This window comes from Miscanthus floridulus, chromosome 10, assembly GCF_019320115.1.
Source record: "Miscanthus floridulus cultivar M001 chromosome 10, ASM1932011v1, whole genome shotgun sequence".
NCBI lineage: Eukaryota > Viridiplantae > Streptophyta > Magnoliopsida > Poales > Poaceae > Miscanthus > Miscanthus floridulus.
In genome coordinates, this window is record NC_089589.1 from 81,594,133 (window position 1) to 81,616,022 (window position 21,890).

Sequence of the window (21,890 nt, forward strand, 5' to 3'; positions counted from 1 at the left end):
TTATGTCATTGTCTCACGAGAGTTGCACCATGTTGTTAGTACAGATGGCAGCACCAGCTAGAAGTGAGAATTTCTTGTTAATGTTTAGTACCCCTGCCCTACTTTGGAGAGTCTTGCATCATGCGGGGTATTATGAACCACCCCTCTATTACTAGAATGAAGTATACCTAGAGGGACAACAATGGTATGAAGTACAGTTGACCATACCAGCTCATTACCAAGCACCCTTCTGACAGGAATGGAGGGCAGAATCTAAAGGAAGAACTCCTTGGGAGGCTGCCCAAGTAGTGGCTTTTGAGGTGTTGAGTCAGATTTGTCAGCAGCACGGGGATGAGCTTACCGGCAATGCCGCTGGTACTTTTCCTCGGGTGGATCCATCCACAATAGTATGGGCATAGTTGAAAGGTTCTAATGGCTAGAGGGGGGGTGAATAGCCTAATAAAAATTTCTACAACAACACTTAACCAAATGGTTAGACAATTATGAGGCGAAGCGAGTGTTGCGCTAGCCTACTCAAAATGCAAGCCACCTACCACAATTCTAGTTTAGATAGTGTCAATTCACACAAGAGCAATGACACTACCCTATGTTAGTGTGCTCTCAAAGTCTAACTAAAGAGCCACACCAACCAAGCATGCAAGCTCTCACAACTAGCTACTCTAAAGAGCTTGTCAACTAGTTTGTGGTAAAGTAAAGAGAGTGATCAAGAGGGTTATACCGCCGTGTAGATGAATGAACCAATCAATCACGAAGATGAATAACAATGATGACCAATCACCTCAGAATCAATGATGAACACAATGATTTTTTACCGAGGTTCACTTGCTTGCCGGCAAGCTAGTCCTCGTTGTGGCGATTCACTCACTTGGAGGTTCACGCGCTAATTGGCTTCACACGCCAAACCCTCAATAGGATGCCACACAACCAACACAAGATGAGGATCACACAAGCCATGAGCAATCCACTAGAGTACCTTTTGGTGCTCCGCCGGGGAAAGGTCAAGAACCCCTCACAATCACCACAATCGGAGCCGGAGACAATCACCACCTCCGCTCGACGATCCTCGCTGCTCCAAGCCATCTAGGTGGCGGCAACCACCAAGAGTAACAAGCGAAATCCGCAGCGAAACATGATCACTAAGTGCCTCTAGATGCAATCACTCAAGCAATGCACTTGGATCACTCCCAATCTCACTATGATGATGAATCAATAATGTAGATGAGTGGGAGTCCTTTGGCTAGGCTCACAAGGTTGCTATGTCAATGAAAATGTGCAAGAGTGCCCCCTTGAGCCGTCCATGGGGCTATAAATAGAGCCCCCATCAAATAGAGCCGTTATACCCCTTCACTGGGCAAAACGTGCTCTGACCAGATGCTCCGGTCATACTGACTGGACCCTGGACCTAGCATCCGGTCCACAGATGGATGCCACGTGTCATCGCCATCAAACGCTGTTCGTCAGATTCCAACGGCTATGACGCTGACCGGACGTAGTAGCTTCAACTGACCGGACGCTGAACCCCCAGCGTCTGCTCGTTTCTAGTAAGGTACCGACCTCGACCAGACGCTGGAACCTCAGCGTCCGGTCGAGTACAATAAGGGTCAAAACCTGGTTTTCCTCGACCGGACACGTCTGGTCCACCTCGACCGGACATAGCCAGCGTCCAGTGGTAAACCCTAGCCACTGTCCCGACAGTCAATGCGACCGGACGTAGGCAGTCAGCGTCCGGTGCTTCTAGATCCAGCGTCCGATCATTGGACCGACGCTGGCATCAACTCTGTTCTCACTTCTATCTTCTCCACCCTTGCTCCAATGTGCCAACCACCAAGAATTTGCATCCGGCGCAATAGAAAATAGGCATTTCATTTTCCCAAAATCGCCGAACCCATCTCAACCCTGCACACACCTTGTGCACATATGTTAGCATATTTTCACAAATATTATCAAGGGTGTTAGCACTCCACTAGATCCTAAATGCATATGCAATGAGTTAGAGCATCTAGTGGCACTTTGATAACCGCATTCCGATACGAGTTTCACCCCTCTTAATAGTACGGCTATCAAACCTAAATGTGATCACACTCTCTAAGTGTCTTGATCACCAAAACAAAATAGCTCCTATGGTTTATACCTTTGCCTTGAGCTTTTTGTTTTTCTCTTTCTTCATTTCAAGTTTAAGCCCTTGATCATTGCCATGCCATCGCCATTGTCATGCTATGATCTTCATTAGCTTCTTCTACTTGAAGTGTGCTACCTATGTCATGATCACTTGATAAACTAGGTTAGCACTTAGGGTTTCATCAATTCACCAAAACCAAACTAGAGCTTTCAATCTCCCCCTTTTTGGTAATTGATGATAACCCTTATACAAAGATATGAATTGAAATTCAATTGAATCCATGTTGCTTGCCCAAGCATATTTACTATGTGTAAAAGGATATGGACAAGTTTCATGAACCCTAAGTGGTAGCAATTGCTCCCCTACATATGTGCTAAGAGTTTGGATTGAAGCTTGCACATATGCTTAGATGGGAAATGTAGGAGTCAATGTCTACCATATGATGCTAAGGTATAAAAGATGGACCTTTGAAGTGTGATACCAATCGGAGTGCACCAATATACCATCCTTAACATCATGGTTAGCTCAATACTACTTAGAAATATTTGGAAGTGAAATCACTAGATATCCTATACATGTTAGTTTGCATTTCATCATTCAAATCTACAACTAGCATACATCACACAAGCATAGATATTATAAATATGGAACTTATGCCATGCAAGCAAACATATGAAATGCACGTTCAAATGCACCATACAAGTTCATGAGCTTGCTCCCCCTACTTGTGTGCTCAAAATTTTAGTTGATCCCTTTCCTTTGTTATATCTCTCCCCCTTATCCCCTTTATCTTTGTTTCTCTCCCCCTTTGTCATCAATGACCACAAAGGTTCTAAATAGAATTACTTGTAGGGTCGAGATTATCAATGTCAATCAATGGGGTGAGGGTTATTTTCCCAAATTTGGTTCAATTCTAGATTATTTCCCAAAGATATTTAACTCGGTTTGATCCAAGGACAAGCTTCTTCACACCTCCAAATAAGGGTTATCTTGTACCATGTTGAGTTAAACACTTATAGTTCATTTTCTAGATTAAACACTAGGTTTACAAGCCCATAAACATGTCATATGCCATCACTAGATCAAGTCAAGCATAAAAGCAATAGTGATACCATATTGACATCAAAATTCATTTGATTTTCATGAATGAGCCTAATAAGATAGAACCACTTGCAAGGTCCTAATGAGATTGAAAATATGACTAGATGCACTAAACATGTCCTTAGCAAGAATGTATGTCATGCCAATCAACTTTTACCTTAGATTGCTCGAAGGAGAGGCATGTCATATGAGTGGGGGTTGCATCAACACATATTTGAGAAATCCAATATGTTCAACTCATTTCTTAGCTTGCAAAACCTTTTCTCATCCAATGGCTTGGTGAATATATTGGCAAGTTGATCTTCGGTGCCTACACTCTCAATGCAAATGTCCCCTTTTTGTTGGTAATCTCTTATGAAATGGTGGCGGACATCAATGTGCTTTGGTCTTGCATGTTGCACCGGATTGTTGGTTAGCTTGATTGCACTCTCATTGTCACATAGCAATGGCACTTTCTTGAACTTGATTCCAAAATCACTCAAAGTGGCCTTCATCCAAAGTATTTGTGCACAACAACTACCGGCGGATATGTATTCGGCTTCGGCAGTTGATAATGCAACACTATTTTGCTTCTTTGATGACCATGAAACAAGTGATCTTCCCAACAATTGACATGTGCCCGATGTGCTCTTCCTTTCAACCTTGCATCCCGCATAATCCGAGTCGGAGAAACCAACTCGCTCAAACTTTGCTCCTTTGGGATACCACAAACCAACATTTGGTGTATGCTTCAAGTACCTCAATATCCTCTTTGTAGCCTTCAAATGACTTTCTCTTGGTGAGGCTTGAAATCTTGCACACATGCATACACTAAACATGACATCTGGCCTTGATGCGGTCACATAGAGTAGGCTTCCAATCATAGACCGATACAACTTTTGATCCACCATGTTTCCACTTGCATCACTATCCAAGTTGCCATTGGTTCCCATTGGTGTGCTAATGACTTTGCTATCAATCATTTCAAACTTCTTGATCATGTCCTTGATGTACTTGCCTTGACTCACAAATGCACCATTCTTCAATTGCTTAATTTGAAGAGCAAGGAAGTAACTCAACTCTCCAATCATGGACATCTCAAACTTATTAGCCATCATCTTACCAAACTCATCACAAAATTCTTGATTGGTTGATCCAAATATGATATCATCTACATAGATTTGCAATACAAATAGATCTTTTCCAATCTTCTTGATGAAAAGAGTGGTGTCAACCTTGCCCATTGTGAACCCTTTAGAGAGTAGGAAGTCCCTCAATCTCTCATACCATGCTCTAGGTGCTTGCTTCAAGCCATATAATGCTTTCTTCAACTTGTACACATGGTTGGGCTTCTTATCATCTTCAAAACCGGGAGGTTGCTCAACATATACTTCTTCATTGATATAACCATTGAGAAATGCACTCTTAACATCCATTTGATAGAGCTTGATGTTGTGGGCACAAGCATAGGCTAGCAAGATTCTAATTGCTTCCAATCTAGCAACCGGGGCATATGTTTCTCCAAAGTCAAGACCTTCAACTTGTGTATAGCCTTGTGCTACCAATCTTGCTTTGTTCCTTACAACTATCCCATCTTTATCTTGCTTGTTTCTAAAGACCCATTTGCTTCCAATCACATTGTGTCCCTTTGGTCTTTTTACCAATTCCCATACTTGATTTCTTGTGAAGTTATTCAATTCTTCATGCATAGCATTCACCCAATCAACATCCTTCAAAGCTTCATCTATCTTCTTTGGTTCAATGGATGACACAAAAGAGAAGTGTTCACAAAATGATGCTAATCTTGATCTTGTTTGTACACCTCTTGAAATATCACCAATGATTGTATCCAAAGGATGATCTCTTGCAATACTTGTTGGTTGGAGTAATGGAACTTGATTGCTTGCACTTGCTAGATCATTGGGTTGAGATGATGTACTAGCCACTTGATCTTGATCAATATCATGAGAGTCACTTGCACTAGCTTGATTTGTATCATCTTGCATATTAAAGTTGGAGAGCACTTGCACTTGATCATCTTCATCATCATTCACTTGCCTAGGCCTCAATTCACCAATATCCATGTTCTTCATGGCATTTGAAAGTTGAATGCCTCTAACATCTTCCAAGTTCTCATTCTCTTCTTGTGAACCCTTGGTTTCATCAAATTCAACATCATGAACTTCCTCAAGAGTACCACTATCCAAATTCCAAACTCTATATGCTTTGCTTGTGGTGGAATAACCAAGTAGGAATCCTTCATCACATTTCTTATCAAACTTGCCCAATCTTGTGCCTTTCTTCAAGATATAGCATTTGCAACCAAAGACCTGAAAATATGCAATGTTGGGCTTTCTACCATTCAAGAGCTCATATGGTGTCTTCTCTTTCAATCGGTGACAATAGAGGCGGTTGCTACAATAGCATGCCATGTTGATAGCTTCGGCCCAAAAGGATTGACTCACATTGTACTCACTAAGCATAGACCTTGCCATATCAATGAGTGTTCTATTCTTTCTCTCAACAAGGCCATTTGATTGAGGTGTGTACTTGGCCGAGAATTGATGTCTAATTCCAAATTCATCACATAACTCATCAATTCTAGTGTTCTTAAACTCACTACCATTGTCACTTCTAACTCTCTTGATGGTTGTTTCAAATTCATTATGAATGCCTTTGACAAATGATTTGAATGTTACAAATACATCACTTTTGTCCACTAGAAAGAATACCCATATGTATCTAGTGTAATCATCCACTATCACAAATCCATATTTGTTACCACCGATACTAGTGTATTGTGTTGGCCCAAACAAATCCATGTGCAATAACTCAAATGCTTTACTAGTGCTCATCATGCTTTTCTTAGGATGGGTGTTTCCAACTTGTTTGCCGGCTTGACAAGAGCTACAAAGCTTATCCTTTTCAAACACAACATCTTTCAAGCCTTTAACTAAGTCATGCTTAATCAATCTATTCAATTGTTTCATTCCAACATGACCAAGCCTTCTATGCCATAACCAACCCATGCTAGACTTAGTGAACAAGCATGTAGACAATCTAGCTTCACTAGCATTGAAATCAACCAAGTATAGATTCTCATATCTAAAGCCTTTGAAGATCAAGTTAGAGCCATCTATACTTATGATCTCTACATCATCTATTCCAAATATGCATTTGAATCCAAGATCACACAATTGAGCCACGGATAGCAAATTGAAATTCGAGCTCTCTACAAGCAATACATTGGATATGCTCATGTCATTGGATATTGCAATCTTACCAAGCCCTTTGACCTTGCCTTTGCCATTGTCACCAAATGTGATACTATCATAACCATCATTGCCATTGGTGTTGATTGAGTTGAACATTCTAGCATCACCGGTCATGTGTTGAGTGCATCCACTATCAAGAACCCAATGCCTTCCTCCGGCTTTGTAATTGACCTACAAAAGAAGATCAATTCTTTTTAGGTACCCAAACTTGCTTAGGTCCTTGAAGGTTAGTAGCCAAGCTCTTTGGCACCCAAATGGCTTTCTTCTTTGAGCCCATCCATGGTTTGCTAATGAACTTAGCCTTCACACCATTTGTACCCTTAACAAGCATATAGGAAGAATTAAGCTTAATGGAGGATACATTAGCATTTTTGCTTTTATTGGTGCATTCATGCTCTCTATGACCAACTTGCTTGCAACTAGTGCAAAATCGACCATTGTTCTTCACAAAACTTGTCTTGTGAGGAGCAAAGGCCGCTTTGCCTTTCTTGGGGGTATAGCCCAATCCCTCTTTGTAGAGAGAAGCTCTTTGGCTACCCAAGGCCATAAGCAAGCGGTCCTCACCACCATAAGCCTTAGCCAAGGTGTGAGTGAGCTTAGTTACCTCCTTCTTGAGGTTCTCATTCTCAACCACTAGTGAGGTATCACAAGTGTGACCATCACTACTAGATGAGGTAGAAGTGGAAGTGCTACAAGAAGGGTTAGTTGGAGGAACAATGATAGGCATAGATAGTGATGTATCAATTAAATCACAAGTTAAACCTACATTGCAAGTTTCAACATGCTTATTTTTAGTTTGCCCATCAAGTAGAGAGGAATGAGCCTTTTCAAGCTTTTTGTGAGCCTTGTAAAGCTTCTCATGGGCATCCTCTTGCTTCTCATGAGATGCATTAAGCTCATCAAATGCTTGCTTAAGGGCTTTTAGTTCCTTACGCAAGCTTTTGCATTCCTTTCTTGAGATGTCAAAGTGTTCTCTAGCATCTTCTAGCATGTCAATTAATTCATCTTTTGTAGGTTCATCATCATCATCATCATCATTATCACTATCACTATCATGTTCACTATCACTTCCATCATCACAAGTTTGTACCTTAGTGGCCTTAGCCATGAAGCATGATGGAGAGTCGAAGAGAGAAGGCTTCTCATTGATTGCTATACTTGCAAGAACCTTCTTCTTGGTGGTCTTGTGATCATCACTATCATCATCATCACTTGAGGAAGCATCACTATCCCAAGTGACCACATATGATCCACCCTTCTTCTTCTTGAAGAATGTCTTGTCCTTCTTCTCCTTCTTTTCTTTCTTGTCCTTCTTGTTCTTCTTGTCATCATCATTGTCGCTATTATATGGGCATTGAGCAACAAGATGATCTTTGCTTCCACACTTGAAGCATTTTCTTGACTCATCTTTGTTCTTGGATGAAGACTTCTTTCTTCTTGCACGATAGCCTTTCTTTACCATGAACTTGCCAAACCTCTTGACAAAGAGAGCCATCTTCTCATCATCACTATCATCCCATGAATCATCATCCTCACTTGATGTTTCTTGCTTTGCTTTGCCCTTGGATGATGTGGCCTTGAATGCCACGCTCTTCTTCTTGTCATCCTTCTTCTCATCTTTCTTCTCCCTCTTTTCTTCCTTCTCATCATCATCTCTATAAGCATCATCGGTCATGATATCTCCCAAGATTTGATTTGGTGTCATTGTGTTCACACCACTCCTCACTAACAAGGTGACCAACATTTTAAATCTCCTAGGCAAACATCTCAAGAACTTGTTTGAGAAGTCCTTGTCCTCTATGTTCTCACCGAGTGCTTTGAGATCATTTACAATCACCTCCATTCGATGGAACATGTCCAGCACACTCTCATCCTCCTTCATCTTGAAGCTTGCAAACTTTTCTTTGAGGATGTATGCCTTTGCACCCTTCATGGCTTGAGTACCCTCAAATGATTCTTCCAACTTCCAAGCCTCATGTGCCATCTCAATATTTTTGATTTGCTCAAATGTTCTCATATCAATTGTATCATGAATGGCACTTAGAGCAATGTCATTGTTTTGGAGAAGCACTTCTTCGGCGGCGGTGGGATTTTCTAGATCACCAATCTCAATTTTGGTTTCTACCACCTTCCACACCTTTCTATTGATTGACTTGATATGTGTGGCCATCTTTGACTTCCAATAAGAATAATTTGAGCCATCAAATTGGGGTGGCTTCTTGGTGTTGTTGATTTGAGCCATTTTAACATCGAAGGTTGTTAAGCCTCAAATAACGGTGACCTCGGCTCTGATACCACTTGAAAGGTCCTAATGGCTAGAGGGAGGGTGAATAGCCTAATAAAAATTTCTACAACAACACTTAACCAAATGGTTAGACAATTATGAGGCGAAGCGAGTGTTGCGCTAGCCTACTCAAAATGCAAGCCACCTACCACAATTCTAGTTTAGATAGTGTCAATTCACACAAGAGCAATGACACTACCCTATGTTAGTGTGCTCTCAAAGTCTAACTAAAGAGCCACACCAACCAAGCATGCAAGCTCTCACAACTAGCTACACTAAAGAGCTTGTCAACTAGTTTACGGTAAAGTAAAGAGAGTGATCAAGAGGGTTATACCGCCGTGTAGATGAATGAACCAATCAATCACGAAGATGAATAACAATGATGACCAATCACCTCAGAATCAATGATGAACACAATGATTTTTTACTGAGGTTCACTTGCTTGCCGACAAGCTAGTCCTCGTTGTGGCGATTCACTCACTTGGAGGTTCACGCGCTAATTGGCTTCACACGCCAAACCCTCAATAGGGTGCCACACAACCAACACAAGATGAGGATCACACAAGCCATGAGCAATCCACTAGAGTACCTTTTGGCGCTTCGCCGAGGAAAGGTCAAGAACCCCTCACAATCACCATGATCGGAGCCGGAGACAATCACCACCTCTGCTCGACGATCCTCGCTGCTCCAAGCCATCTAGGTGGCGGCAACCACCAAGAGTAACAAGCGAAATCCATAGCGAAACACGATCACTAAGTGCCTCTAGATGCAATCACTCAAGCAATGCACTTGGATCACTCCCAATCTCACTATGATGATGAATCAATGATGTAGATGAGTGGGAGTCCTTTGGCTAGGCTCACAAGGTTGCTATGTCAATGAAAATGTGCAAGAGTGCCCCCTTGAGCCGGCCATAGGGCTATAAATAGAGCCCCCATCAAATAGAGCCGTTATACCACTTCACTGGGCAAAACGCGCTCTGATCGGACGCTCCGGTCATACTGACTGGACCCTGGACCCAGCGTCTAGTCCACAGATGGACGCCACGTGTCATCGCCTTCAAACGCTGTTCGTCAGATTCCAACGGCTATGACGCTGACCGGACGCAGCAGCTTCAACTGACCGGACGCTAAACCCCCAGCGTCCGGTCGTTTCCAGTAAGGTACCGACCTCAACCGGATGCATCCGGTTAAAACTGACTAGACGCTGGAACCTCAGCGTCCGATAGAGTACAGTAAGGGTCAAAACCTGGTTTTCCTCGACCGGACGTGTCTAGTCCACCTCGACCGGACATAGCCAGCGTCCGGTGGTAAACCCTAGCCACCGTCCCGATAGTCAATGCGACCGGACGTAGGCAATCAGCGTCCGGTGCTTCTGGATCCAGCATCCGGTCACTGGACCGACGCTGGCATCAGCTCTGTTCTCACTTCTATCTTCTCCACCCTTGCTCCAATGTGCCAACCACCAAGAATTTGCATCCAGCGCAATAGAAAATAGGCATTTCATTTTCGCGAAATTGCCGAACCCATCTCAACCCTGCACACACCTTGTGCACATATGTTAGCATATTTTCACAAATATTATCAAGGGTGTTAGCACTCCACTAGATCCTAAATGCATATGCAATGAGTTAGAGCATCTAGTGGCACTTTGATAACCGCATTCCGATACGAGTTCCACCCCTCTTAATAGTACGGCTATCAAACCTAAATGTGATCACACTCTCTAAGTGTCTTGATCACCAAAACAAAATAGCTCCTATGGTTTATACCTTTGCCTTGAGCTTTTTGTTTTTCTCTTTCTTCATTTCAAGTTTAAGCCCTTGATCATCGCCATGCCATCACCATTGTCATGCTATGATCTTCAGTAGCTTCTTCTACTTGAAGTGTGCTACCTATGTCATGATCACTTGATAAACTAGGTTAGCACTTAGGGTTTCATCAATTCACCAAAACCAAACTAGAGCTTTCAATAGTGCAATAGCATTGCGTTGATTTGAGACCGAGATGAGCGAGCAGATAGTTCTAGTCCCGCTATGAGTGCAATGTTTGCAGTGATCAAGATGTTCTATACTCATTAGGACACCAGGGACTTCTGGTAGGAGTCCTATACCACTTGCATGGATAAGTTCATGAGGGCCAAAGCTGCACAGCGTAAGCTAAAGAAGCATGCACGCAAGCACAAAAAGGCAGCAAGTGAGGCTCGATGGGAAACTGATCAAGCTTATGTAGCACTAGGAAATTTCCACACCCAAATGGAGCAAGTTGATCAGCAGAGAGCTACCACCCAAGAGGCAAGAAAGGATGATCAGGCAGTGTTAGTAGGACTGTGAGAGTAGCTGGAGGCCGCCTGTGCTGAGGTGCTCATAGCTATGTGCTAGTGGATCCTAGCAAACAACTATGCAGCTATGGCAGAAGTAGAACGAGACATGACCCAAGCCTTCAGCATACAGTAGGACCGTGTCGATAGGGACTTGCGCCAGCAGCTTGCACAGACCCAGAATGTAGTGGTTGATCTTTAGCATGAGGTGCATTTTCTGAACAACCAACTACACCCAATCCTTAATGAGGAAGAAGAAGATCTAGAGATGTTGGTCGAGGTTGATAGTTAGGAGGAAGAAGAAGTAGAGCTAGAGGATGAGGACGAGGCTATCTTCGACCTCGACAGCGAGCACGCTGAAGATTAGAATCGCCTAGTGACTAGTTAAAGCGCTAGATGTATCCCTATCATTCATGTAGTGGACTTGTAGTTTGAAGTTTGGTACTTGTGATTTGACTTTCGTGTAATATTGGCACTTTGCATGTCATTTCACTATGGGTTGAACTTTAATGAAATTCTAGTTTTGTTTTACTGGTGGATTATGACATGCATGTTAATGCACTGCGAGCATGATAAGTGATCAAATTGGTGATGTCATGTTGCGTGAATGAATTATTATGCCTCTGTTTTATTATATGAATTTAAGATTGTCTCCAATAATTTCAATTTGGTATGATTACACAATTCATCTGCAATCTCCTGACATAATCCAATAATTACTTATTGTTGCAACTTTGTAGATGACTCGCACTCGCGTTGGAGCAGGCACTAGCCAAGGTGGCAGCGATGGTGACTTACCACCACCGCCGTCACCGTCTGTGAATGAATTCTTCGTATAGTTCCTGGGTAATCAGAGAGCAATGGAGGATACATTGCGCCTCATTGCATAGAACACTGCTCATGCTCGTCAGCAACATCAAGGGCCTGAGCCAAATCAATATAGCTCTTTCAAGGATTTGTAAGACACCAAGCCTCCTATCTTCAAGGTGGCCGAAGAACCGCTCTAGGCGAATGTAAGACACAATTGAGCAAAAGTTCTGTCTTTTGAGGGTTACTGAGCATCAGAAGGCAGAATATTTGTCCCATCAACTACAGGGACCGGTTAGGATATTGTAACAACCCAAAAATCCACACACCAAAAATCACAACTACAAAATTTTTGTTGTAACCCCATGCAATGTTGAGTGACATCTGTAGGAGCCAACCCTAAGTGTTGCATTAGAAGTAACCTGACTAGATAATTTCATGAGCATGGCATGCCATTTGTTATCATGTTTATTTAAATACTGACAAATGAAACATAGCATACATTGTCAACTCAAATGGTGATTTGGGTTTTCATTTGTTTTATGTAATGCCTAACAACTCCTTTAAAGAAATAAACCATAAAGTAGTTATTACTCAAATCAAAGAATAAATGTATAAAGAGAAAACTAATTCCATTTTTGTATAACAAAACTACACTTATTTTTGTTATACAAAATAGCTAAATAAAATCCTAATATATATATAAAAGAATGTTGTGGGCCTCATATCTAAAACTACAAAGACTAAGGTACACCAATTTTGAATTCAAATTTCAAACCAAATTGGAATTCAAACAAAGGAGAAGAAAAATAAAACAGAAAAAGGAAAAAGAAGGGAAGAAGGCCCGCAGCTAGCTCGGCCTGCTCGGCCCGCTGGCGCGCAGCAGCCAGCCAGCCCAGCTTGTGTGCATAGCAGCAGGCCAGCCCAACTCACACAGCTAGCCCAGCAAGCAGCCCAGCGCGTCGCTCATGCCCGTGTGCCTCCCCGCTTTGCTTGCTATCACTGCCACCGGACCCCATGCGTCAGCCGCACACTACCATAGTGTCGTCTTCCTCCCCACGCCGGCACCGCCTTCGACCGTGACTCGACCAAAATGACAGGCACAGGCCCGGGGTCACGTGAATCACCTGGCCCTGTCCCCTTGGTGCCGCACCCACGCAACCTCCATGCCAACCACCCACGCCCGCGATGCCATTCGATGCCAACGGTGCATCACCAGCCGTCTACCCTGTCCGCCATAGATGGAGCTTGGGCACCAGGGGCTATAAAGCCACACCCAGAGCCCTAGGGATCCCTCAGCCACCACCATCGCTTGGTGGTCCAGCAGCCCACACCGCACCGAGAGAAGAGGGTCGAGAAGGAGTTCGGGAGAGGAGGATCGGAGCCACCTGCGTGCTGCCAAAGTCATCGGAGCTGAAGACGACGCCGTCGTCTTCATCATGGTCACGGGTCGGCACTGCACTGCTTCCATCTACATGGCCATGACCCTCCACTGCACCGCCATCCTTTTGCCTTCGACACCAACGATGAGCCCCCCCGCTGCTGAGACTCCTCCTAGCCCCATGGACACCATAGCAGAGCACATGCACACTATGCTCACGCCGCCGCTGTCATGGTGTGGCCACTACTTGCGCACCTAGCCACCTCACCGGACTAGGACGTAGCCGTAGCACCACCAGGGCGCCCGAAGGGTAGCCGCGTAGATCGAGACCCCATTAGCCGGCCACAATGTCCTGGCCATGAGCACTGAACCATGGCCAGAGCTCCGCCGTGTGCCATCACCACGCGCGTAGATTCCACCACGTCTTTTGGGTCCTCGTCGTCACTTGTCCTGGTCGCCCGCTAGTAGTCTGAATGTGAATGGGGCACCAAGACCCTTGGAATAGCCCCTAGCTGCCTCGCCGGCGAGCACCGCCATGACCAAGCCGCCGACCGCCGTGGCCAACACCCTGGAAAGCCCCCGCTGCCACCTAGACCCCACCATCGTGTTTGCCATGGCCTGGGGAAGCTTTTCCCCACCTTAATTGGACGCCAGCACCGTCGTTGGATCATGCTGGTGAGCACACCCCCGGCGGGAGCACGCCGGGGATGGAAGCAGAGGGCTCCCCCGCCGGCCGCACGCGCCTGTACTCGGTGCACGTAGGCCAAGCCAAAGGGAAGAGGGGTGGACTCGGTCCATCGAAGACCAGCCAGCGGTCTATGAACCGTGAACTTGAGTCCACCGTGAGCCACGCAGTGCGGGCCGAACGATAGACGAAGCCCAATGGGGGCCCATGGCTACAACATGGCAGCGCCACAGCATGTCACGTGTCCGGGCCGGCCCGGCCCAAATCCAGCCTAGTCTAGGCCCACTAGAGCCCAGTCGGGGCCCAACCTGGTTGACCATTGACCGGTCAACATTGACAGTTGACCTGGCCCCACAGTTAGTGACACAGGGACACTGGACCCACTCGTTAGTGAGTGACATCATGCTGACATCATGACAACGTCACACGGGGCCCACCTATTAGTAACAACACAGTCGAGGTGATGTCATGCTGATGTCATGATGACGTTAGCAGCCCTGGCCCCACACGTTAGTGACCCTGACCCGTTGACCATTGACTCGCCCGTTGACTTTGACCGGACCCATAGGTCAGTGACCCAAGAGCCTCTGGCCCCACCTGTTAGGAACGATGACATTGATGACGTCATGCTGACATCAAGATGATGTCAGCAGGACCCCACTTGTTAGCTCAAAGCTGAGCTGGTGACATCATGCTGATGTCACGCTGACATCAGCATGCCACGTGGACTAGTCACCGCGTGACACGTGTCAGCCCAGGATTAATTTAGCCTTTTCCATTTTCAAAGAGGAATTAAACTTTGGAAATTCATAACTAATTCATACGACCTCAGAAAAATACGAAACTAGGATCAAAATTCATCTAAAATCAAGCTTTACGCAATGAACCCATGTTTGAGTACATTTGGCTCTTTTGAATTTTCATTGCTTCTTTGTGCTATTCTATAGACGTTGCTAACACGACTATAATACGATCGTTGCAGACTCGGAGGAGAACCAGACGGACGAGGATCGTGAGTACCATGAGAACGGAGATGACTACACTAAAGGTGCCACATCCCACCCAATCTCGAAGCACCTATTACGCATGGCTAATATAGGACTGCTATTGCTTTACTTACTATTATAATCATACTATAATAGGACTTGCATGGTAGTATGCTTACTTGATGGCCTTTACCTTGACGCAATCTTACCCCTGCATACCCTGCTATTAGGCTAGACACATGCTTACTACTATATATCATTGCTTACACTTCTACTACGCTTATACTACTTTAATGCATGGTGGAAACTGGTGTTATCTGGACTATGGGGAGAGTGCTGCGTGTGTGACTTGGGTGTGCGGAGGGTGAGGGTTGTGTCGACCAAGTTGGAGTATACAATGAGCCTGGGGCAAGTCTTGCCATGGGGTGCTACCTGGGTACCCCTGGAATGGATACCTATAGTGGGTAAATGGTATACGAGGTGGTCCTAGGTGTGAACCTGTGATGGGAGGAGCCCGGGATGGAGGTGCTGTGGTGGCACGATAAATGGAAACCCTGATGGAGACATTCTGGCTTGGTCAACCCTAAGGACTTACTAGTACTCAGATTCACCAGGAAGCCTTACGTACCACTCGCCCTATATGGTGCGGGATGGCCGGACTACTTGGTAGGATATTGCCACTACTGCTAGGTTGATAGCGGACAGTGTAAGGAGGTACGGGGCACGGAGGATTTCCCCCCACACCCTTCCGAGACTTCATGGAGACCTTTTGGACCCAGCTCACTGACTCACAGTTTTAGCCACCCAGACTGGACTTGGGGTGTACCAGGGCTGAATGGTAGAGTGGCATTATCCTAGGCTAGCAAGCAGCCGGAATCAGCCCAGTTGACGATGGTCAGTGAAGAAGGCAGATCTTGTGGTTATGTAAAACCTCTGCAGAGTGTATGGTTGATCGATCGATACATGAGCTGACTTCTCGGCTATGGACCTTTCCTGGGTTTCACTTAAACTAGATAGTGAGATGAGTCCTCTTCTTCCCCCGTGAGAGAGTGTCAGTTGTAGCCAGGGGCTACGGGCCTTGAGACAGTGCCGAGAGGGAGTTGGCCTATCGACTAAGTGATGGTATGGTGATGGTGTGGAGATGGTGGTATATCGATCCTAGGATCGAAACCTGGCTCTGGATGGAAATGGGGTGGAATGGGTGTGGAATGGTGTTAAAACTTGACCAACTGTTATTATATACTTGATATGCTAAAACATAGGAAACCCCAGCCTTATAGGTTCCTTTTGATTATATTCAACTTGCATCCAACTTCCATAAAGCAATGCTCATAGGGTGGGAGTGGCCAGTACAAATCGTACTGATAAATTTTGGCACACAGGTTCTGCTGAGGAGTATAGCTCCGAGGAGTTTGATGGTTGAGGGGTTCATGCCTATGCTCGAGTTTGGCGATCTTATCTTCAAGCTGTTCTGAATGAAGGCTACTTTTGATTCCACCAATACGGTGATGTAATAATTTATGTAATTCTGCACTATTTGTACTCTGATATTACGTTGTATGGATGCGATATTCGACTGGAATTCGGGTAATATGATCTTCAACGATCTTATTACACTTTGACTCTGTGGATTTCCCTTCGCGGAAATCAGGTCACTTCAGTTGGTATCAGAGCCATACTTGACCTTAGGACAAAACCCTCAGAAATGGACGATAGAATAGGACGTAAATAGCCATTCTTTCGGTTATATGCTGACCCTGCATTTACTTTTATTCTAGGCTTATCTATTATTGACCTGCTAACACCTGTTCCTTAAAACATGCAGATGGCAATGAATGTTGACTGGCCGCCTTTAGGACCGCTACCTCTGGACCACGCCAAGCTTACCTTCGACCTACATGAGCTCGAGGGTTTTGCATAGACCCTCTGCCGAGTTCTTGTCACACTAGGAGTCCTCGACGAGCTTATCAAGGTCACCTGCACCGAGAAGCCAGCTCAGGAAGGAGGAATCGAAGGACCAATTGTCACCTCAGTCGAGTTCCTAGCTAGCACTACCTTACCTTCTATCCTGGCTTTCACCGAGATGACTATAGAGGACATAGTCGAGGAGGGACTGCAAACTATCTCACATAAGGCACTTCACAGAGTGATGAGGGACCACTATGAGCACCTGAAGATGATAGAGTTCTGTCTACTTCCCCAGGCCCTCAACCTCAGCTTACCCCTTGTGAGCAGAGTTTCATAGCTAGTAGAGTTATCTTTACCAAGGAGGACAGATGCCTTCACGTCTTGGCTATCCACCTACTAGAGCAGGATAGGTATGTGACCTAGCTAGAGTAGAGGAGACATCAGGACCAGGCCCTTCTGTGGGAGTACTAGGGATGAGACTCACAGGGAGCATAGGAGCGAGCTAGTCTACTTGAGATAGTTGCCAAGCTACAGGATGAGCTCAATCGTTATGAAGAAGTCCACAGAACCGAGGTCGTGGACTTATAGGACAAAGCCACCTACCTAGGCAACATCAACTGCTACCTCGATAGCAAGGTCTTGGAGCTATAGAGAGAGTTGGACGACAAGAAGGCCAAGTTCAACCATAGAGGAGACAGAGAGAGGTCCAAGGGGATTGATATGCTAAAAATCCAATCTTGGAACAAGACCATGACTTAGGATCTAGAGGAGTTCAGGAAGAAGGCCGTTCACAACCAGGGTCACCTAATCAAGGTGCTCAGGCAGAATGAGTACCTATAGGACAAGTGTTAGAGGACATGGTAGGCTTGGTAGAAGTCTGATAAGAAGCGCCTTAGGGAGATGAAGGGTATGTGGGATCAGCTACCCAAGGAGATTCGCAACAAGACAAAGCCTAGGATAGAGGAGTTCGAGTTAGCCCCGACTCGCCTCAACCTAGACGCCTGCCCTACCCTACCTGGAGCCAAGCCTACTGAGGAGCTCGCCAAGGCCTTGAAGTATGTGTCCCAACTTCACAAGTCTGACGAGGAGATCGAGATCGAGAACAGTCATATCCCAGCTACAGTGTACGAGTTAGAGTAGATGGCCCTACGTGGTCATGAGTCATGTCAGTGGCTTCCATAGGTTGTACCCCATGATGTACCCCTTATAAGATGTAATATGAGACACTATGCATAGTATGATTCTCTCAAGTCTTCAAGTGTAGCTACTAGAGATGATGCTATGTAATAAAACCCATGTAATGAATGTTTTGGATCTTATTACATCTTATGGATTTTATTGCTTCTTTGTAATGAGTGTTGGATAGTATAAATGTTTTTCTTTAAATCATCAAAATCATGTAATCATACTAAATTATAAGCACTTATGGCACAATCACTAAAATTCCTATGATCCGTGTTGCAGATGCCAAACCGCCAATCTAATCGTCTAATGAACCGTGGACGTGCGCCCACCCCCGAACCAGTCGAACCAAATGGGGGGCCTGGTGGCAACAACCATGGCTATGGCTGTGGCCGTGGACATGGAGGGATACCCTTTAACCTGGAGAATACCCCGCCGCCTGAGGAGAACATTCCACCACCACCACCGAACCTGGCAGAAGTGATGGCACAATAGACCCAACTTCTTGCGGCTCTGGTTAACGGAGCAAACCGTCGCTAGGGAGGTTAGCAGAATGACTTCCAAAGGAAGCTAGAAGGATTTCTGAAGCTAAGGCCACCTACCTATGATGGCACCAACCCTGACCCGCTTGTAGCCGATGACTGGCTCAAGGAGATGGAGAAGAAGCTTGACCTCACTACTTTCATCGACGATGAGTGTGTCGGAGCTGCCACACACCAGCTCACATGTGCAACACATGCCTGGTGGGACAGTTTTAGTGATTCCCATGAGGACCCTACAAACATCTCGTGGGATGAGTTCGCCGAAGCATTCACCGAGTATCACGTTCCCAAGGGTATCATGGAGGCCAAAGCCGAGGAGTTCCGCAACATCATGATGGGAAAGGACAGGGTGACTGAGTACACTACTTGTTTCACCAATCTTCTATGCTGTGCACCTTCCTATGTTGTGAACTCTTAGAAGGAGAAGCTGTATTATTACCGCAAGGGACTTAACCCACACATCAAGCTAAAGTTTGGCGGTATTGAGAGTAGCACGCTGTGTGCGCTAGTGGATTGCTACATTCAGATCGAGAAGGACCATGCTAAAGCTGGAGAGGAGTATAGGGAGAGGAAGCGTAAGCCTAAGGAGTCCTTCCGCGGCCATGATCACAAGAGGTTCCGTAGAGATGCACCATCTAGGGAATGCTCTCGGCACAATAGGGATGACAACCCTAGATTGAGTAGGGGTAGTAGAGGCTACAGCACCAAATACTCCCACCCTACTCAGGATCGTTACACCTGGGACCATTATGCTCAGGACCGCAACACTCAGGACTGTTTCAACCATCCCCGCTCAGTGAATGAACGCCCAACATAGAATCGCCCTGCACCAAGCACTGGAAACTGGAAGGCACCCGCGCCAACCACTACAGGCGGTGCGCCTTTCACCTGCTTCGCTTGTGGCCAACCAGGTCACAAAGCCGCTGAGTGCCCATAAAACTTAGCTGCTTAGAAGTCTTAGTTCAAGGGATCTACTACCTGTGGATGTCTCAACCATTTGGACGCCGAGGAAGCATAGGCTTCCCCTAATGTGGTGTACGGTATGTTTTTAGTTAATGGCAATACTGCATCAGTTCTATTTGACTCTAGAGCAACTTGTTCATACATATCATCCAAGTTTGCATGAGAACATGACCTGCCTGTAACCCCATGTGAAAAGCCTATCATTACCAGTTCCCCTTTAGGAGACCTAAAGTGCACCCACATCTGTAAGCGAGTGAGTCTTACCATTGAGGGTCTTATCTTTAAAGCCGACCTAACCCTGTTACCTTCCACAAACTTAGATGTCATCTTAGGTATGGATTGGTTAACATTCACTGAGGTATCATATCATGTTCACCTAGATACGTCCAAGTGACCCACCCATCAGGTCAAGTTATTAGGTGTGAACCTCAGTCTGGAAAGTCCACTTCTATCCTATGTGCCCTTAAAGCCAGTTTAGAATCACAAAAAGAGGAGAAGATAGTTCATGATGTGCCTGTGGTCAGAGACTATCCCGATGTATTCCTTGAAGAATTACCGGGTATGCCACCAGACCATGATGTAGAGTTCATCATTGATCTTTTGCTGGGAACAGGACCCATTGCTAAGAGACCCTATCTCATGTCAGTTGATGAACTGGCTGAGCTCAAGAAATAGCTTGATGAGCTCATCTCAAAGGGATATATCAGACCCAGTGCTTCACCCTAGGGATCCCCTATTCTGTTTGTTAAGAAGAAGGATGGCTCAATGAGAATGTGCATTGATTACCGGAACTTGAACGCAGTCACCATCAAGAACAAGTACCCCCTACCAAGGATTGATGATTTGCTTGATCAGCTTCGAGGTGCCAAGTATTTCTCCAAGATTGATCTCAGATCTGGCTATCATCAGATGAAGATTCGAGAGAGTGACATCCCGAAGATAGCTTTTGTGACTAGGTATGGGCAGTTTGAGTTCACCGTGGTGTCCTTTGGACCCATGAATGCTCTAGCATACTTCATGAACATGATGAATAAGGTTTTCATGAATGAACTGGATAAGTTCATGGTAGTATTCATTGATGACATCCTTGTCTATTCACCCACCGCCGAAGAACATGACATCATCTAAGAACTGTGCTTGAGAAATTAGCCCAACATTAGCTCTATGCAAAATTCAGCAAATGCGAGTTTTGGCTACAGAAAGTTGCCTTCCTAGGCCATGTACTATTAGCTGAAGGTGTTGCAGTTGACCCTGCTAAGATTGAAGCTGTGAAAGAGTGGGATCAACCCCGTAATGTGACAGAAGTCTGAAGCTTCTTGGGATTGGCTGGATATTATCGCCGATTCATTGAGAACTTCTCCAAGATAGCCCGTCCAATGACCAACCTTCTGAAGAAGACTAAGGAGTTTGAATGAATGCCCGAGTGCAAACAAAGCTTCCAGGAATTGAAACAGAAGCTTACCACAACTCCTGTGCTAGCATTGCCTGATATCAGCAAAGATTTCATAGTCTATTGTGATGCGTCCCGTCAAGGACTTGGTTGTGTCCTGATGCAAGATGGAAGAGTGATAGCATATGCTTCCCGACAGTTGAAAGAACACAAGAACCGTTACCCAACCCATGATCTTGAGTTAGCAGCAGTTGTGCATGCCTTAAAGATCTGGAGACACTACATGATAGGCAATAAGTGTGATATCTACACCGATCACAAGAGCTTGAAGTACTTTTTCACTCAAGAAGATTTGAATATGAGGCAACACCGATGGCTAGAGTTGATCAAGGACTATGACCTAGAAATTCACTATCATCCGGGAAAAGCTAATGTAGTCGCAGATGCTCTCAGCCACAAGAGTTACTGTCACACTTTGATCACTGAATCCGTACCACCTGAGCTCAAGGAAGAGATTGATGATTTCCAACTTGAGATACTACCGCATGACTTGTTGAATGAGCTCCACATATAGTATGATCTTATAGATTGCATCCATCAAGCTTAGAAAAGTTGTGAAGAGATTGAGTATCTCCATGGTATGATGAAACTAGGGTACAAGACCAACCACTGAGAAGATGAACAAGGAACCATCTAGTTCAAGGATAGAATCTGTGTCCCTTCTAATCTAGCACTATGAGAGGAGATTCTGTCTGAAGCCCATGATTCTAAGTACTATATTCACTCTAGAAATTCAAAGATGTATCAAGACTTGAAGAAACACTTTTGGTGGAAAGGCATGAAGATAGACATTGTGGGACATGTGGCACGATGTGACACCTGTAATAGAGTCAAGGCTAAACATCAAAGGCCTGCAGGACTGCTAAAGCCTCTTGACGTTCCTAAGTGGAAGTGGGAGAGCATATCCAT